Source organism: Micrasema longulum, unplaced genomic scaffold (assembly GCF_059751315.1).
Source record: "Micrasema longulum isolate JH-2025_06_02 unplaced genomic scaffold, ASM5975131v1 h1tg000453l, whole genome shotgun sequence".
NCBI classification, from domain to species: Eukaryota; Metazoa; Arthropoda; class Insecta; order Trichoptera; family Brachycentridae; genus Micrasema; species Micrasema longulum.
In genome coordinates this window covers 1,087,691-1,107,044 of record NW_028277652.1, presented here as the reverse complement: position 1 = coordinate 1,107,044, position 19,354 = coordinate 1,087,691, and the positions used below count along the sequence as shown (strand labels likewise).

Genomic DNA, 19,354 nt, shown 5'->3' with positions numbered 1-19,354 from the left:
TTTCAGGATGATGCTACTGCATAACATCACATTTTAAGTATCATAAACTTTTCTGCTCACACAAATTTAAAATACCCATTTAATCATGATATTCACGACCACAATTTACGTTACTCGAAAAATCCTAATGTATCTAAATTTCACTCAACGAAATTCAGCAAAAAGTCTCTGGAAAATATTGGCCATTCCCAATTTGATAAACTGCCCAATGATCTAAAAAACGAAAAGTAAATCCAAAAATGTCACAATTAAAAAATATTGTGTAAATATAAACGGTGAAGCCATCAGCTAGATATGAAAATAGCACCACTCTAATTGCTGACAATATACAAGACCTTCAAGAACTGCTTGATAAGATTTACTCCGTCAATGAACGTTTTGGTTTTAATATTAATAGAAACAAAACTTAACTTATGGTTTTTAGCCTAAAGAGTCATCCAAATGTAAATCTTCACTTAAAGGTGTCAATATTGAGAGAGTGAAACAGTTTAGGTACTTGGGGAGTATCATAGCTTAAAATCTCGACATTGAGATAAAATACAGAATAGAAGCAACCCTAATACCATTTAGCAAAATGGGAAATCTTCTGTGTGATGATTATAAAAACCTTAAGCTGAGACAAAGAATCATCAAATAATATATATGGTCTGTTTAACTGTACGGTGTAGGGGCGTAGACTCTAACAGTTAATATTTTAAACCGCCTTGAAGCATTTGAAATGCGGATCCACCGTAAAATATTAAGACTATTTTGCACCGATAAACCAATAATGAAGTATTACGTAGAGCCAATACTAATAGATAACTATTAACCACCATTCTAATAGATAACTATTAACCAGCTCCGTAAGGTTTCATATTTTGACCATTTGTTGAGAGGTGATAAATATGCCATACTTTAGCTTGTCATGAATGGAAAGATCAAGGGACGTTGAGGGGTCAGAAGAGAACTGCTTTCCTGGCTTCAAAATATCCGAGCATGGACCAGGATTAGAACTGTGGTGGAGCTGTTTCGCACTGCTCAGGATAGGGAGGCTTTATTCCAAGTGGTCGTCAACGTCGGGGGACCCAACATTACATGTCAAGAAGAAGAGTTATTAATTTATATTAATAGTGTATAATATGAGGATTTTATTATATTTTCTTACTATTTTGGATTGTATTTACTGATATTATGTATTGTCACAAAAACGTTTTTTTTATGAACGTTCCCAAATGAGTTATTTTTTAACTCCTGGAAGTTAAACATTTACTTCATGTAATATATATTTTATTGATAATAATCAAAAAATTAAAAATGTCACAAAAATTATCTTTTCACTCTGAAATTCAAGTGCCAGTGCAGTGCGTACAAGGATATTTCGATAATATTTTAGATGTGAAATTCAAAATACCGTTTCTCTTCCTTTGAAACGTTTTTCAAACAGCAATCGAATACACGTTTTGTTTGCCCGGTAAAGAGAACGAAGGCGCGGGAAATTGCATACAGAAAGACTAACGATGATATTATTGGATGCATCTGGGAAATACACGTTTTCAATTTGCAATAAATACCCCCGCGACCGTACAGCGTACAGTAATAACTCCAAATCCATGCAGGGTGTGAAAACAAATTTAAATAAAACATGGTTTGCAAATTTTCCGTCTCTTGCAGCCGATATTGGGAAATATTTTTCTTTGCATGAGGCTTGAACACTGTAAATTGAGCGACTAAACGGTTGGCTATAAAACATGATTCATTTGAAATGAATCACCGATCCAGCTGTGTGTGTAGTCTACGTATCTTTTTGATTATATTTTAATCAATAATTCTATACATTGAACTACTTTATCAATGATATTTAGAAAACATAAATGCATTTTTGTTATTTTTAAGGACGAGTTCATTAACTATTTTATAAGTTTTACCCAAAAAGAACAGCCAATTTTTTTTCATGACTTAAGAATTCTAATACCAAAACTTATCATCACCAAAATAAATCCCACTGTACACCTTCACCAGACATCCCTGCTATGTATAAAAGTCGTAAATGAAAGAAAAACATTTTGCCTTTTTCTCTTTGTTATAATAATTCATTTTTACTTCTTAAATATGAGATGCTATATTATAAATAAAACATAAAATCAAAAGACATGAAAATATCAGATCGACAAAGCATGAAACAGAAATCCAATGTAAAATTTGCAATTCAGAAGATATAGCTTTACCAGGGTAGTAAAGTAATAGAAAAAATGAGTGGAATTTACATGTAAGTGTTATTATTGTCCTGAAAAAGAGATGGGTATGTCTCGAAACATAAAGACATCAAAAAATTAGTAGATAGATGGTTATATGCAAGTATTTACTATCATTTATTAAAAAAATTGACATAGAAATTAATGTTTTAAATAATCATACACACATATATTCAATTACGTTGAATGCACTAAAGAGAATAATTAACCCTATATTGCTTCAAATGCATTTTTTAAATGTTGTAACTTACCTTTTATTCATTTAATTTACTTCGATAAAAGCTGCACTGTTTTTATTGAATTTATTACGCCACGCCACGCCAAACGCATCCTACTTGATCTAAAATACAGTTGCACTTATTTAGATATTGAAAATATTTAATGTCGTATAAAAGTTTTAAAAACCGAAAAACATATAAATATTTACGTCCATACGGTTCGCCCAAATATTCCAATTTTGAGGCCATTTTTAACGAGTTGTAAATCAATCGCTATTAGAAAATGGGAATCAAGTAAGGGTCAAGTGACCCCTGACCTCTAATCTATAAGTCCGCAACACTAGCCACAAGACCTCAACCTGATTCTTTTAATGTGGTCAAAGTTTAATGCTGATTTATGTTACACCTTTAAGAATTGTATCTTTTTCCTTGACGCTTTTGTAATAATTCTTCAATAAATTTCTCTCAATTTTTCCTCTTGAGATCTAAAAAATAATAAAATATTGTTCTATAATCGTCGAAAAACTGACTGTGACTTCCAAGCGATAGAACGATACAAGAAATATGAAAAAAAAATTCCTGAAATATTTTATCGTTAAACTTGTTATTTTCTTAACATATTTAACTGCAGAATTTAGTGAACATGATAAAAAAAAAAAAAAAGAATCAATTCATTAGTTACGTAAACCTTGACGAAGAAGCTTGTTTGCTTTGAAACCGGTCGGTGGAAAATAAAAATTAGTGGTTAAAAACAAAGTTGTTTTATTTGTTTTATTATAATAAATAACCAAGAAGTTAGTGCTTCAAATATAAACTTTATGTATAACGGTTCTAACTTTATGTAATAGGTTCAAACTGTCAGTAGGGTCACAGTGAGTCACATCTTGCTGGAGGGTGTGATTCTATAAAATGCTGCAAACGCCCAGTTGCATTCCACCGGCAACACTACTGACTAGTCCTACTCGTTTGCGTCCACGTCGCAAACCCCGGACGATGGACGCACAATCATAACGGTGTGATCGCAGCAGATAACGAAAGGATGAAAGGCGAGTTTCTGGCGCCTGCAAACCAGAACCAACCAGCTAAGGGAAGGTAACCCCGACAGAAAAATCCACCAGAGTAGGCAACGGGAAACCACTCTGGTCACCTTTTCCCAGGAATTACTATGGCGAATACATACAATAAGCAATTGTCCTGGCTGCGGAGTAGCGCAGGACCGAGATGCTTTCGCTGTAATGATCGCCAACTTCGGGGGATCTGACAAGGCACCTCAAGAAGTCTAACATTATTTGCATTTTTCGAAAAGTTGTTTGTTTTGCAAACGAAGCGAAATTAATCACCTAAGTGACATTGTCACAATGTCATAAAGGGCCCAGCAGCGCATCCAATCAATTTAGAGAAACTTCATAGCCGCTAGCGATCGCGTGCATGAATATCGCTCTCCGATACAATAGCGGGGTTGCGACGTAAGGGAGACCGCAGGGTGGTTTCATTTGTACAAATTGCCTATTCAGTGAAAAAGTGAGCTCGTGCTTTACCGCGATGAATTGAATCCATACATTGAGTGCATCCACGGATATAATGCATCACATTAAATAAATGCAATTCAATGAACTGGCAATCGGGCGGAAAACTGGAAAATTACATATAAGTTGCTTCACGCTTTTTACATAAATTTAACCCTAATTCGAGCCACGGGCACCTTAGTGCATTAGTTTTCAATATTAATTATTGAATTGAAAACTCATCTCGAATAAACTCCGGGGACCGATTTGTTCAGGGTTATATATTGAAAAGTGTATTAAAATTACCATCGGGCGTTAAATGAGAAATTGAAGGCATGTCAGATGACCGAATCGGTAACTTTTAATGCAAAAGTGTTAACGAAAAAAAAGTCATAACTTTATTTGTTTACTCACGGTATTTAATATGGGCATGATTACATTTTCTTAAATGGTAATCATGGTAATTTTTAAAATGGAATAGCAGATTACTCCCATGAAACATATTGAAGAGTACCAAGTACAATAATGATATTTACAATTAGTATTAAACGAAAAGTGACGGTAATTTAATGTTTCCTAAGGTGAGACTAATTGGAATATTTTATTGAATTTTGAATAGAATTTAATGTAACTCGTTTCTATTTTTTTGAGTAAAAAAAAACGCATTCTTACAAGCTTGATTTGTGTAAAACCAGTTTTATAAAGGATAAAGAGTTTAATGAGTTGCCAAAATGTTTTAAGGACGCTAGAAACGTCTTTACGAAAATATTCTGAAATTCAATTAAAAATGCTTAAAATATTTATAAATTTTAAAGGTGTGATAGTAAATAATTTGATTTTTTTCACAACATAATAAATATTAAATAAAATCAAAAAGAAATCTGTTCAATTTAATAACAGGTAAAAAGAACATGACTCATTTCTGAATCACCACTGTTTTCTTTTTACAAGATGCTTAGTCTGTATTTTATTTTAAAAATCGTTAAACATTAGATTAACACCTTTTTTGTATGATATAACCTATGTATTTGACATTGGAGAATATTGACGTTAGAACACGGTTTAATTGAAAACGTTACACTGTCTTCTCAAAATAATATTTTCTACTCCTGCTTAAAATAATGAGGAACTTCAGCCCTACGGGAAATTGGATACAAAAAATGTTTTCTTACGCGGGGTAAAAATTAGAGCATTAAATTTTACGGCAAAGTTTCTTGAAAATGTACAGAAAAAATAATAAAAAATGTTTTGATAAAAACGCACTACTTTAAATGACGTCATTGGTTCATGTGAATCAACCTATGATCTGAGAGCTATGGAAGATTTCCGGTCTGCTTGTCGCTTCTGGACCAATAGGAAGAACTGAATGAGAATAAGCGGAAGTGAACCTCTGACGTCACACGCGGAGTTATTTCAGAAATACAAAACTTTAAAAAATCGTAGCGCCGATAATACGATATGTAAAAATTAAAAAAAAAAAAAATTGACTTAGTTTAACAGTCTATTAACAAATAAAAAAATTGAAAAAAACCACTGAACTTCCTCATTGTGATTAATTTTGTAAAAAAATATCTTCGTAACATTTTTAAAAAAGTTAAAAGAGACAAAGCCAAATTACCTTTAATTCAAATTAAAGTGAAGCTCAATGCATCGGGTAATTTGATTAAGCTATTCGGTGCAGTATAAAATGGTGCATCGTCGCTCGTCCAAACAGTAGTGTGAAATGTGCGCCGAAGCAGTTTTACAGCCAGCAATATATTACACAGGACCACACAGCGGGAGGGTGCCGTGCCTTACGGAATAAATTTTAATACACCATTTCGTAAAGATAGCGCGGGTGTTGCCATCAGATATTACTTTACTACGCGGGGTGGATCCACTGACTCATCCCTATCGGCTGAAAGGGTTTTACGATTTTGGAAAGTAAACTGCTACAGCGGTACTTGTGGTGTTTTGGAAACATAAAGATCCCCTTTATGCTCCAGATAAAACACAATATGTCATGCATAATTTTTTTACAGAAGCATATAATAAAAAAAATTATATAAAATATCAATGGCGTAAAAATAATTTACGGTTAAGGGTCGTAAAGCACGCGCAGATATAAAATTAAGGTAGGGTTTTATCTTCCTGAACGACATGCAGTTAATGTTTATGATTGAATTTATTGCGTGTTGTAATCTATCAGAAACGAGATAAAAAGCAATGAATTTAAAAATATTTTCGTTTTGAGAAATTGGAAACACATTTTTAGGGTTTTAGAATGTAATATGCTTATTTTTTTAGATGTTTTTTGTTTGGTCAGCGCGTTTGCCTACCAAGCAAGATGTCTCGGGTTTGATTCCCGAAACGGTTGGTATGAAACATATATTTAAAACGATGTTTTTACACTTAAATATTTTATAGTCCCTGGACTGATACCTGAAGCGTAAGACTGATAATCTAACCTTTAAGTTACAAAAAAAAAACGATCAAAATACGCTGCAGTTGGTGTACCAATGCAGTGTTCTATGCATCATTAGGTGCGGCAAGGGAATATGATGATGATATTTTGTCGAAATTGTAATTAACCTTTAGGGTAAAACTTTTACTGTTTTGAAAACTTTAATGCTTCACAAACCATTAGTGAAAGGAAATAAAAAATCTAGATAAGATGATTTGTTTTTTTTACTAGCTATGAAAATGAATCATTCACCTCAGATCAATATGATTACAATTACATTTTTTATTCCAGTAAAATAGATAAATAGTGCAGAGCCAAAAACATATAGAATAAACTATATAAAATTTATTAAAATTATTATCAATCGTGAAAATACCATTATTACATTGTCAAACAAGACAACTTTAAGCTAAATGATAAAAATAATATTTCAATACTTACAATTATAGTACACCAATAGTCCAGACACCAGAGCGAACACAACCACCATCAGAATCAAAAGAAACAGGAAAATAGCTGGTTTGCAACACGTGACCCAACAATCCACTTCTTGTCCACTAGCTGCGGGAACATTGCTCCCTCCGGTAAGTAATCCACAGCACTTGTCGAGAGAATTACTCTCATCACCATTGTCTACCACTTCAGTCCCACGGGGAACCACTGAACTGTCGCCGGCTTCATTCACTACAACTCCTTGTTGCTGGTTCTGGTAAGGATACCCCCTATTAGTGATCCTCACGAATCCTGACTGATCATCATCGTCGTGGGGGTTTTGGTAAACCCCGTAAGAAGCTACCATATCAACGGCTGATTGATTGACAGATTTGTTACTTTGCTGCAAATCTTCATTTGCTGGTACTGCTGGAGTGATTGTTGGCCAGCACTCGCACGAACATCGGTCTTCTTTCCGCCTGATTCTTCCGTTGGCACCGATTCTGCGCGTGACTCCAGTCTCGTTCTCGCATTCTTGCTTTTTGTCATTGTCTTTTTGCTGATCTTTTGATGTTCTCGGAAGAGTTTCGTGATTTCTTATGAAGTAATTATCAGTGTTCCGGGTGTTTTCTATGTACCAGTTTCTTTCTTCCGCTCGTAAAGTATTGTCGTTACTTCCTTCGTACGAGTCAGGTCTGTGGTTGATTTGAGCAGCGGTATTATTATATATTGATGGATTGTAGCGAGGATCTTGAGGAAAAGAATCTTGAACTACTTGACCATAGTGGCGGTTTAATTCTGGACCTCTACTATTAGTGTTGTAGTAATTGTTCAACGGAGAAGTATATTCATATGCACTTCTGTGCATTTTATTGGATTGTTTTTTACTTTAAGTTCATAATTAAACATTATTTAGACATGTAAAACGTTTGAATTTGGCCTTTAATCAACCGAAAAATAAATAAAAATGGTATATTAAAAGTTGTTTTTTAAGAAAATATGCATAGGCAGATCATTTTTCTTCTCTTGATCTTATATTTTTTTAAAACGCCGAGTGTAAAAAAATGTAACAATGACTTTTATTTCAATTTTAAATAAGTCAGTGTGATTTTTGGGTGGAAGATTATTACAATTTGCACAGTAAACAAATACAGGTAGACGCTTAGATCCCTCCTCCACACACAGAATTATTTAACAGCCTAATAAACCTACATGTTTTTAAACTTTTCAAAACATTAGGTCTGGGGATATCGCTAGAGCGCTAAAACCAGCTATCTATCTACCAAACTCAATATATTAATTTGTCAATTTGTCGTTCATTAAAACTATTTCTTTATAAATGAAATTAGCTTAACATAAGAACCGAGTTTCACTTTATTTGCATACTAAAAACATAACACGAATTAAAACCATATATTATCTCGTCAGGCAGGTATTGATTATTATTTGAAGCACCAACTTTGTGGTTTTCAAAAATAAAAGAAAACATAACTTCGTTTATTTAATAACATTTTTTCTGGTTCAAAAATAATCATTGAAATACAGTCGGGTGACATGCCTCAATTTTCCATTTTCGGAAATAGAAAAATAGACTTATATTATATATATATTTTATTTTTATTTAAATTTTTTGATTTTTTACAATAAATATAATAATAGAACAGAGTATTAAAAAATTAAGCATAATTACATATCAATGAAATATATATTAATAGAAAAATAGTAAGCAAAAAATCCCACAAAGGCATGGCCTGTTCGTGGGTATACAAGAAAATGTTCATGAATTTTTGCTCCTATAATAAATAATGAACAGCTATATTTTTTTTTAAAGCATAAAAAAGAAAAAATAGAATATTCTGTAAAAGATAATATGTTTTTTTTTTAGTAATTAAAAAAGGAAATATTAAAAAAAAAAAAACACAAAAATATTCCTTATTATTAAAGGGCAACAAAATAAATCATAGAAAAAAAGAATTCATATCTTTAGTTTGAATCCAGGATAGTGCATGTTTTTTAAAAGAAGGAAAATTTTTGAAGTTTGGAATCGTTGAAATATTATCAGTAAAAAAAGAATTAAAAATTTTTGGGCCTATAAAATATGCATGTCTCTGTGCGAGCCTCGTTTTACAATGTGGTATTTCTAACACACGATTCCTTCTATAAAGTGACACGGCTTATATTCTCTAACTTTATCAAACGAAGGCATACTATATTTTATCTGATTGTAGATCTGATTGAGACTAATTCGGTGATAAATATAAATCAGAATGTCTAAAAATGTGACATATCATTCTTAGCCACTGATGAACTCAATACGTCTAAAAAAAAATACATCATATTTTGCCTTCTTTCAACCGACTTTTTTAGTGTAGAAAATTTAAAATAAATGTAATGTAATAAAGCTCAAATGTGACAGAATAATTCTTACATCCGTAAATGTATACGAAGTAGCTACTCGTAGATCGTGACGTAAATTTTTCTATGTGTTGGAGAAGAGTTAGTAGGATGGGGTGGCAAAGCGAATAACAAGAGCGAAATAATGTCTCCGTCGCGCTAAGCTGTCAATTAGAGGAACATCCCTGTCTACCTGTCTACGGACGGGGACTGTAACAGTAGTCAGTAGTGCGCCACTCCTGCATTTTTACGTGATCAATAAACCTGCATGTTTATTGCACAGTTAACCGTTTCGAATGCCAACTCAATTTTAAATTTCACTTGCCGCCATTTGAGTATATTTAAACGATGTGAAAATTATCTTTACAAAATAATATAACCAAATATTAAATAAAAAATTTCAGTGTTTTTTCAAATTCGTTATTTAAAGAGTACTAGCGGACTTGACAGACATTGTCCTGCCCGAACGTTGGCTTGCCTGCTATTAGCTTGAAAAAAGACTCTTCATTGATTAGTAGGTACCTAGGTACTTGTTTATGGTTGAGTTCCAAAACATGAAATAATTAATTTTCAAATATACACAGAATTCTTTTTGCAAATGTTAAACTCGGCTCTTCTCATCAACTGAGGTGCATTTTATTAATTAATGAGATTTCCAAAAATGTATTGAATATCAGTTAATATTATTTTAGTTTTACCAAAAATCCAGTAAAGATAAATGAATGGCAGGAAATTATAAGAGTTGTAAGGAAATAATCTGACAGGGATCCATAAAAGCGAATGTTGTTTGTAAACATTCAAAAACAAACTTTTTTAAACGCAAAAAAACAACATCCTTCCATTTTTTTTTGTATATGCATTCTCATCGAATGCAACCCTGGTAGGTGGTTAAAAAAAATATGCTTCTTACTTTTTTTTACATATTCGATTGAAAATTTAAATATATACGAACACGCGCAGCGCAAAGATTTACATTTCGCTAAAAACCGCACGTAAGTCGGTTAAGCTGTTTAAGAGAAATTCAGTGACATTACACACGTATAGAAGAATTATTTATATAAATATGAAGCTGAGACATTTTTATTAATATTCAAAGCATTAAATTTATGGTAAAATATTTTACTAAATGCGAATACCGATTTTTATTGAAAAATCGTCTTCTCAGATGATGCACATTTTATAATGAATATTTCAAGCATTAACTTTGTGGTCACAGATTTAACCAAATGTCATTGAATATTTGTGTATAACCACTCACCGACTTTTCTATGTCTACCGGTTTCGAGACGTACCCGTCTTTTTGTCCAGGACACCAATTGAATAACATGTAAAACCCACCATACACCTTCATATCTCTTCCTTACTTCACCCCCTGCCACTTTTTTCAACTATTTCTCCCCTAACATAAAAAAACTAGTATAACCTAATCGGTGCATGGAAGGTTTGCTTATTAAAATGCATTTTGGGTTGTTTTTTTCTATTTTGTCCAACAACTATGGTGAAAGTGTTTAGTGGGTTTTGCATGTTGGTTTAATTGGTGTCTTGATAATAAGACGAGTACGTCTTGAAACCGGTAGACGTAGAAAAGTCAGTAAGTGGTTAAATATAAATATTTAATAACATTTAGAAAGACGTTTTTATCATTATTTTATATTACATATCGTATTATCATCGCACATCATATATTAAAGTTTTGACCTTTTGAAATTACCGCCTGTGACATTACAAGTTCTCTACAGTGAGTTTTGCAGATTGGTGAATTGACTTCCCGTAAACTGGAAATATATTACAACACCATCACTGGTTAATTCACAAGAATTCGTCATGTCATTTAAAGTGGTTCATTTTTATTATTTTCTCATACATTTTAGAGAAACTTAACCTAGCAATTAAATGCTCTAATTTTTACCGCGTTTATGAAAACATTTTTAATATTCAATTTCCCATGGCACTGAACTTCCTCATTACTGGTATTTTAAGAAAAATAAATTATTTTACTAAAAGGAATAACCCGCTAAGCCTCTATTTTAAGGCTTGTCGGCAGGTGAGTTATAGGGGATTTAGAAAGAGGCAAAGAAAAATACATTACAACACCCAGACAACTTGAGAAAAAAATCTATCTTTGATTTTTTTCTTGCAACTGGCGGAAATCGAACCCGTGACGCAAGTTTACAGTTGGTTATTAGTTCAATAAACTCTAATACTCTCTGTGCACATTTTTCTATCTGTTAATTTTGATGAAAGCAAAAAAGAGAAAAACTTTATTGATGTGTGTTAGATTCATGGAATATATTTTTTCTCTGAGAAAACTCTAGAAAATAGTGGTTGACTATAATACGCTGTTTCTTAGAAAAAAAAAAAACAGATAATTTTTTCGACCAAAAAATGATATAAAATAAAAATTTGTTCTTACGGTGTTAATATTGTAGTTGGCAAAAATAATTTGACTCGCAAGAATATAAGTATTTATAGCAGCGTCAGTAGGTACAAAAGTACCTGTTCTTAAGCTACATATGAGTACTTGAATATAATTTATTGACTGTGGAAAGGCATTAGTTTCCCATAGACATTTCGAGAAGAAAAGTAATTAAACCTCTACGCAAACAGCGAACTAAATTCGGCGATCGCGCATTTGCGGTCGCGGGTCCTACAGCATGAAATGCTCTCCTAGCAGAGGTGCAAAACTGTGAGAGTGAAGTGATGTCTCAGAAAAAAAACTTAAAACTTACTTGTTCTCTAAATTATTTGAATAGATCCTTAGCATTTGATGACAAAGTACATTGTTTTTTTAAAATTACGAATTAACAATTTTAAAATCAAATTTATTTATTTATATTAGTACTTTGCAAAGCACCCTTGAAGTATTATATTACGAAAATGGCGCTTTATACGTTATCCATAATAAAAGTTATAATTAAAATAATAATAATGATAATTATGAAACCAACTTTACAGAAGAGCCCATTAAAGTTTTTTAAATAAGTAAAAAAATATTTTTTTATTCATTTAAAACTATGTTGGAATTACGTCAAAATAAAAGTCACAAGTATATATGAAATTTGTTCATTATTTAAAAGAAAAATGAATTGGCTCTTTTATAAACCTGTTAAATGTCGTTTAGGAACTTTTGCTTTTCCACCTTCGTTATTGTGTAATATAATTATAACTATACAAAATTAACCTTTTTTGCGGATTAATAAAATAACTTAACAAAATAATATAAAGTTATTGCATAAAATGAATAAAATAACTTTGTTTTTAATAACTAGTTTTATTATCCCACTGACCGGTTTCAAAGCAAATAAGCTTCTTCGTCACGGTTTACGTAACTAATAATTTGTTTCCTGTGTTATTTTATCCGTGTTTAGTAAATACTACACGTGGAGCGAATAAATCAAATATTTTTTTCCTAAGAGGGTGGTAATTTGAGATGCATATTTTCGAAACTAGACAGGAGTGGACGAAAAGAAATATTGTTTATTTGGTTATAAATTATTTTTTTCTTATTTTGAATCACTTTTTTGATTTCTAAGATTTTCAAGTTGTCTTATTTTATTTTCAACATGTGATTCATAATAAGAAAAAAAAATAATAACCAAATAAACAATATTGCTTTAAGTCCACTCCTGTCTAGTTTCGAAAATACGCATCTCAAATTACCACCCTTCGAAAAAAAAAAACTTTACTTTTTAGATGCAAGTGTAGTATTTAGAAAACATGGATACAATAAAACAGGATATAAATTATTAGTAACGTAAACTGTGACGAAGAAGCTTGTTTGATTTAAAACAAGTCAGTGGAAAAAAAATAAAAATTAGTGGTTAAAAACAAAGTTGTTTTATTAAAATTATTATTATAAATAACCACAAATTTAATGCTGCAAATATAAAATTTAAAAATTTAATGCGTTTATTCCGATTGTTGTACAAAATATTTATTTTAACAAGTAATTTCTTAACTGTCGGTCTTGTGGCGTAGTCGTTGGCGCGTTTGCCTACCATGCAAAAGGTCTCGGGTTCGATTCCTGATATGTACAAGAACCATACCAGCGATAATTATTCATGCGAGTTTAGAATGCAGTTTTGTGTGTGAAATAGAATCGGAATCTTCGAAAATTCTTCGGAAATTTTAATTAAAAAAATGTAATATTATTAAATGTTTATATAAGTTCTTAAGATTAGATGAACTAACTTAATAAAGCAAAAATAAATAATAAATATAACGATAACTGGCAAAGTAAGTTTTTTTGATTGTCGGCAAAGTAAGATTAAAATTTTTACATAGAAAAAAACGCTTAGTTTTAATCTGTAGTTCACTTTTGATTTAAATTAATTTTTGATTCATATTGAACAAAGCATCAGCTATGTATTGTGTTAGTATGGCGTTTTGTAAAAGTTGGTTTTGCCAATATTTTCTGTAACTGGTGATTATAGACTGACTTGATCAATATGCAATAAATTATTAATTTTTGTAATAACTTAAAAAATTTGAGAAGATTTAGTTTTTTGGTAAAAGATACCATCCAGTACTAAAACTAAACAAAAAATCTCGATATTTTTTAATTTGACTTAGAAACTTTTGATTGAAACATCAAAAATGTATTTTACAGTTAAAATGCAAAAGTATTTTCATACCGACAAAAACAAGATATTAATTCCTAAAAATAAATTTATAATATGTTAGATTTTAGAGATACAAAATTGTTTTTCAATAATAATACTATACGTTTGAAGGTTCAGTCGTACGGTTTAAATCAACAAAAACCATCTTGAAAAGTTCGGTTTGAATATTACATGAATCCGAATAAATAAGAGTCAGGAGATGATATAAAAATTGAGATGCAGTATGGTTCACTACACGTGCATGTAAGGGACAAGAATATTTGCCGAGAAGACGTGGTATGAACGCAGTGTATGAGAAATATACTAAAAATATACTGTAGAAAGTCAATAGAAGCTGACCAGCGTTTGAAAGAGACGTGTTGAACGAAAAGCTAAAAACTTTCAGGTAAAACTTCTACATTCGTGCTAAGAAAATGTACATGTTTCGTTTTCTGTTCATCTTTGTTTTAAATTATTTAACGTTTAAAATGGTTATTTCGTTAAAAAAAAAAATGTGAAAAAGCAAACTATAACAGGTAATAAAAAAACTATGACAAAATGACATAATATGCATTACAGATTGCTTAGCCGCGTTATCATCTTGACTTCTGTATTCTCTTTTGTGCTCTATCTATTTGGTAATATTGTCGGTTTACAAATAAAACCCTTTAAATGACAAAATTTGAGTAAACAAATTTAAACGATAGTTATTTCAAGCAAAAAATTCATGTAAATAGTTAATGATTAGATAATAACCATCGTTTTTTCAAAACGTGCCAGCCGTTTCTTTTTTTTAAATTTAAATTTAAAGCTTACATTAAAACGCATGAACTGCCTGAAAAACAATCACCGAAACACACTAAAAACTGTCTTTAAAAAAATTTAAAGTTATACTGGTTTTAAAAAAAACACTATATTTTATCGTATATAATTATATTCCCGAAAAAACATAAATACCCTTAATTTCAATATTTTAAATTGGGTGCCAATGAAATTTAAAAAAAAAACTGTCAACTCACAATAAGACTAAGTTGTAAGGCGTATTTTTTTTAACAAATGTTATTCGCGAGGTTCTAGTGAATCACAACAAACCCTCTCTGAAAATATTACGATTTAAGCGCATATCGTGTTCTGGAAAAAAAACTGTCCTTAATTGCGAACCAATTTTGTAAAACAATAATAATATATTTAGTTATAAATATAATAACTCGTAAACATAAATTTGAAACTCGCCCTTTTGGTGTTATGGTCAGCGTGTTTGCCTACTATGCGAAAGGTCTCGGGTTCAATTCCTGACATGGTTGATTTAAAATATTTATTAAATAGGGTGTTGTCACACCGGAATATTTCATAGTCCCTGGACTAAAACCTGAAGTGTAAGACAGATCATCTTACCTTCATGTTACAACAATGATCAAGATGCGCTGCCATTCATGTATCAGTACAGTGTCCTATGCACCATGAAGCGCGGAAAGGGAATGATGATCATGAAATTTAAAACACAACAGATTTGAAACCTCGGTTTATATATTGGCCAATTGGTTAACATCGGTAAATATATGAATTCTGTAAATTAATATGTCTTCAAAAACTCTTAAAGATATAAATACCTATTTTTTTAAACCAATCAACTGGTATATTGAAACCTTATAGATTAGCATTAATGATATATAACACATTTAATAAACTTGAGTTAAACAATCTTGGAATCAATTTAAATGTACAATAGTTATAGTCATGGCATGATCTAGGCAGACATGACAAGTGTGTCATCTCAGGTTAGGAATGTTAACACAGTTTGCTTTTTAAAAGGTTTATCATTGCTGTGGAGATTTTGTAAACTGTTTTGAGGATCCATGGGAGAGGGATTTAAAACTACAAAATAATCAAAGGTATTTTTTGAATATTTACGTTTTTTGTGGCAAAAGATTTAATTTAACGACTCAGTGAACAGAAATATTAAAAATAAACATCTTTTCCGATTGGTATTTTTGGTTCCGGGCTATAAAAACATGTTTTAAAGGCCGGTAGATTTAAAAAAAAGGATTTTCGGGTGGAATAAATGTAATTTTAGTGAGTAAATTTGTATTTTTTTACAAAAAACCGGCAACTTTTTTTTTTCGTTTGCAAAAACAAATTCAGAAATTATTATAAAACATAGTTGTTTTTTTTGTAATTTTTTAAAATTTAACCTACAGCTTTCTGTCAAAAAGTGTCGAAATTTAATTAAATCATCCCAAAGATTTTATTTTGACGTATAATTTTTTTTAAGGTGTAGCCATTAAACTTTTACAATGATTGAGAGCATCAAAAATATTATTTAATTCTTGGTAAAAAACCAATAAAGGTACTCTATACATCCACGCTCTGCAAAATAGACTACTCACACTTTTTTATAATAAAGATATGATAGTAAAGAGAGGAAAAATAATAGTTTCGTTAAATAAAACAATCTTTAATTTATTTTATTGAACGATCTTATCATTTTTATAACACTTGTAAACAAGTGGACTTTTCTGCTGTCTACATTGAATTAATTCAAGTCACTAATATAATGTAATATATTAAAAGGTATCTTAACACAGGTTTTGACTAGTCAGATATTAATGTGAAAAAAATAACCAATACGCATTTGTTTTTAAAAAAAGTGGTAAATAAATAAACATGATCTTCAAAACGGTAAACAATATAGAATAATGTGTTAGTTTTTACTGTCTAGGCAACAATCCTTTTCACATCCTGGCATCAAATGGTAACGAATAAATATAAATAAACACCAAGTAACACTCCCGAACACACGATTTCCGAAGTTTCCGATGGCTAAGTTTCCGACCGGCAAAGAAGTCAGCAGGCGTCGCGGCGTCGTAGCGAACCGACGATTTGTGATCAACTGGCGGAGCGTCAGCGTCGCTCGCCCGCACCGCCCCGCAACACTTTGCGGGGAGGCCTCGGCGTGCGCGCGACAGCCTTTAATAAGTGCCACCGTGCAGATTTATAAAGAATGTCACGCGAGAAGTTGAACGCTTTCGAAATGAGTGTGAAATATGACTTTTGGTCGTTTGGCGTCGAAATCACTCGGGACGCGCCGATCCTGGCAAAGTTTTGAGTGGAAACTTTAAGGTTCTCTTGTGATGGATTTATTTCCAATGGAATATTAAAAAATTCAACCCCGACGGGAGAGTGAAAAAACAACCGGTGTTTTTCGGTTTTAGCATAAATCAAGGAAAACAGTAATGTAATTATTTTTTTAATATAACGTTTTTTTTCCGAAGCTGCAGAGCATCAGACAAAACAAAATCAAGGGCTAAACTTAAAAAAGCTCAGATGATTACTTGTTGAAAAAGAGCATTCTGATACATAACAGATGACAGTAGACATTACCATATAAAAACACAACAGTTGAACTTTCATGCATCTATTCAGGAATAAACCAGGGTGAATTCAGCAATGGTTAAAATACATGTCAATGATTCTAAAAATAATAAATAATATTATTTGGTAATTTTAATATTTAGCTCACCTTAGTTTAATTACTATTGGCGTTATTTTTAAATAATCGTTTCTATTTAGCCACGGGTCAATTACAATTTTTCATAAGCAATAATTTTGACGTTTAATTTCCAAATCGTAAATAAATACGAATTCATTATATATTTTTTAACAAAATAATTAGTCACCGTAATAAACCATGTTAAATAATTTTCAAAATGTGTACATTCAATAAGTGTTAACTGTCTTCTGTATGCAGGTGATGCCGTGCTTCTTGCTAGCAGCAAAGAAAACCTTCAATTATTGGTAACAAAAGTCTACGATGTATGCAAGAAAAGCATTATCAAATGTTATGTTATGTTATGTTATGTTATTATCACATGTTTATCGCAGGAGGCTAAACTAGCAGTTCACAATGGAGTTCTAGTTCCAACTATAATGTATGGGAGCGAAGTATAGAATTGGAAAAATAATGATGAAAGAAATTTAAATGCTGTCTAAATGCGATCCCTCAGGCGAATATGTGGTAAAACGATGTATGATAGGTGCACAAATGTCGAGATCCGTGAAGTGTGTAAGGCTGAGACATGCATTATTGACAGAATCAAGAAAGGGGTGCTGCGTTGGTTTGGACATGTAGAGTGAATGGACAGCAAAAGAACGGCTAAAAGGATCTACGATGCAAATGTTGATGGATGCAGAAAACGAGGAAAACCGAGAAAGACATGGCACGATCAAGTCCATCAAATACTTAAAGATGGACATGTCAAAAGTAGGAATAATCGGCGTGCGTGTATGAGAAGATGTATGAATGTGGAGGAATTGAGGTCTGTATGCCTAGATAGAGTGTTATGGCGTTATATCCTCTCTGCCTACCCCTACGGAGAAACGGCGTGATGGTTTGTTGTTGTTGTTCTTGTAACTAGTATCTAGGAACTTGTTTATGGTTGAATTCCAAACCATAAGATAAAATTATTTTCAAATATAGAATTCTTTGTGCAAATGTCGAACTCTGCGCTACTTACCGACAGTGGTGTGTTTTGTGTAAGAGTCCAATAATCAAAAATGTCTCAAATGTCAGTTAAAATTATTAACGTATTACTAAAAATCCATTAACAATAAGTTAATATAGAGAAATTAAGAAATTGTAAGGAAATTTATCAATTCAGTTTCCATTAAAAATAATTGTTGTTTTTATACGTTAAAATTCAAACTTTTTTTTTAAACAAAAAAACAACATCCTCCAAATTTTTCAATTTATGCATTTCAGTCGAATGGAACCCTGGAAAATCGATGAAAACACATATCGTCTGACTAAATTGCATAACTCCAAAAGAAAAAAAATTCAGTGAGGAGAAAAAACAGTATAATTTGTTGAAATTATACTGTTTATTTATTCTCCTGAATTTTTATTTTGGAGATTGGAGTTTTGCAAGTTAGTCAGGCGATATATGCTTCCAATTTTTTCCACTCAACATACTCGTATTAAATACGTTATTATTTGTTAACCTTAGGAACGTGAATTAGAAAATTTTGCAAAAAGCAGCAAGTAAATAGGTCAAGCCATTTTCAAGTTTTTGCGAGACACATCACGGCAATGAATTTTAATACATAAAAATAGATAAATAGATAGATAGATAGATAGATAGATAGATAGATAGATAGATAGACAGATATATAGATATATAAATAGAAGATAGATTGGTCATATTGTTTTCCAAATGTCAGTTTGACCACTACAACACTAGTTTACATTTCCAATAGACAAGAAGGTATTGAATTTAATGATCATAAAATTTGCACAGTAATAAAATAATAAAACTCAGTCTTTTTACATTTTACTATTGGTTGATTAATGTTAACACCCAAATTAAGTATTTATATATTTTTAAATACCTTAAAAAAATAAGATCAAATTGTTGATTTTTTTAACATTTTTAATTAAATTATTCAAAAAAGTTTATTTAAGAACTATTGAATTAGGTCGAGTTAAAATATGAAAGGATGTATTTTTTAAATTCTGATTCGTATTCGAAAA

The 19,354-nt window shown here is 31.3% G+C and overlaps 1 protein-coding gene and 1 long non-coding RNA gene across 2 annotated transcripts in view; one reads left to right on the top strand and one right to left on the bottom strand.

Annotated features, from left to right (window-relative positions):
- The window catches only part of LOC148281485 (agrin-like), an 808,766-nt gene that overhangs the window by 421,751 nt on the left and 367,661 nt on the right, over nt 1-19,354 (bottom strand). The window lies entirely within an intron of this gene.
- LOC148281486 (uncharacterized) overlaps nt 1-19,354 on the top strand; it is a 281,181-nt gene that overhangs the window by 111,955 nt on the left and 149,872 nt on the right. Inside the window, exon 2 of the long non-coding RNA XR_015822343.1 lies at nt 10,785-10,888. This is a non-coding gene — a long non-coding RNA (uncharacterized LOC148281486). The remainder of the gene's footprint in view (nt 1-10,784; nt 10,889-19,354) is intronic.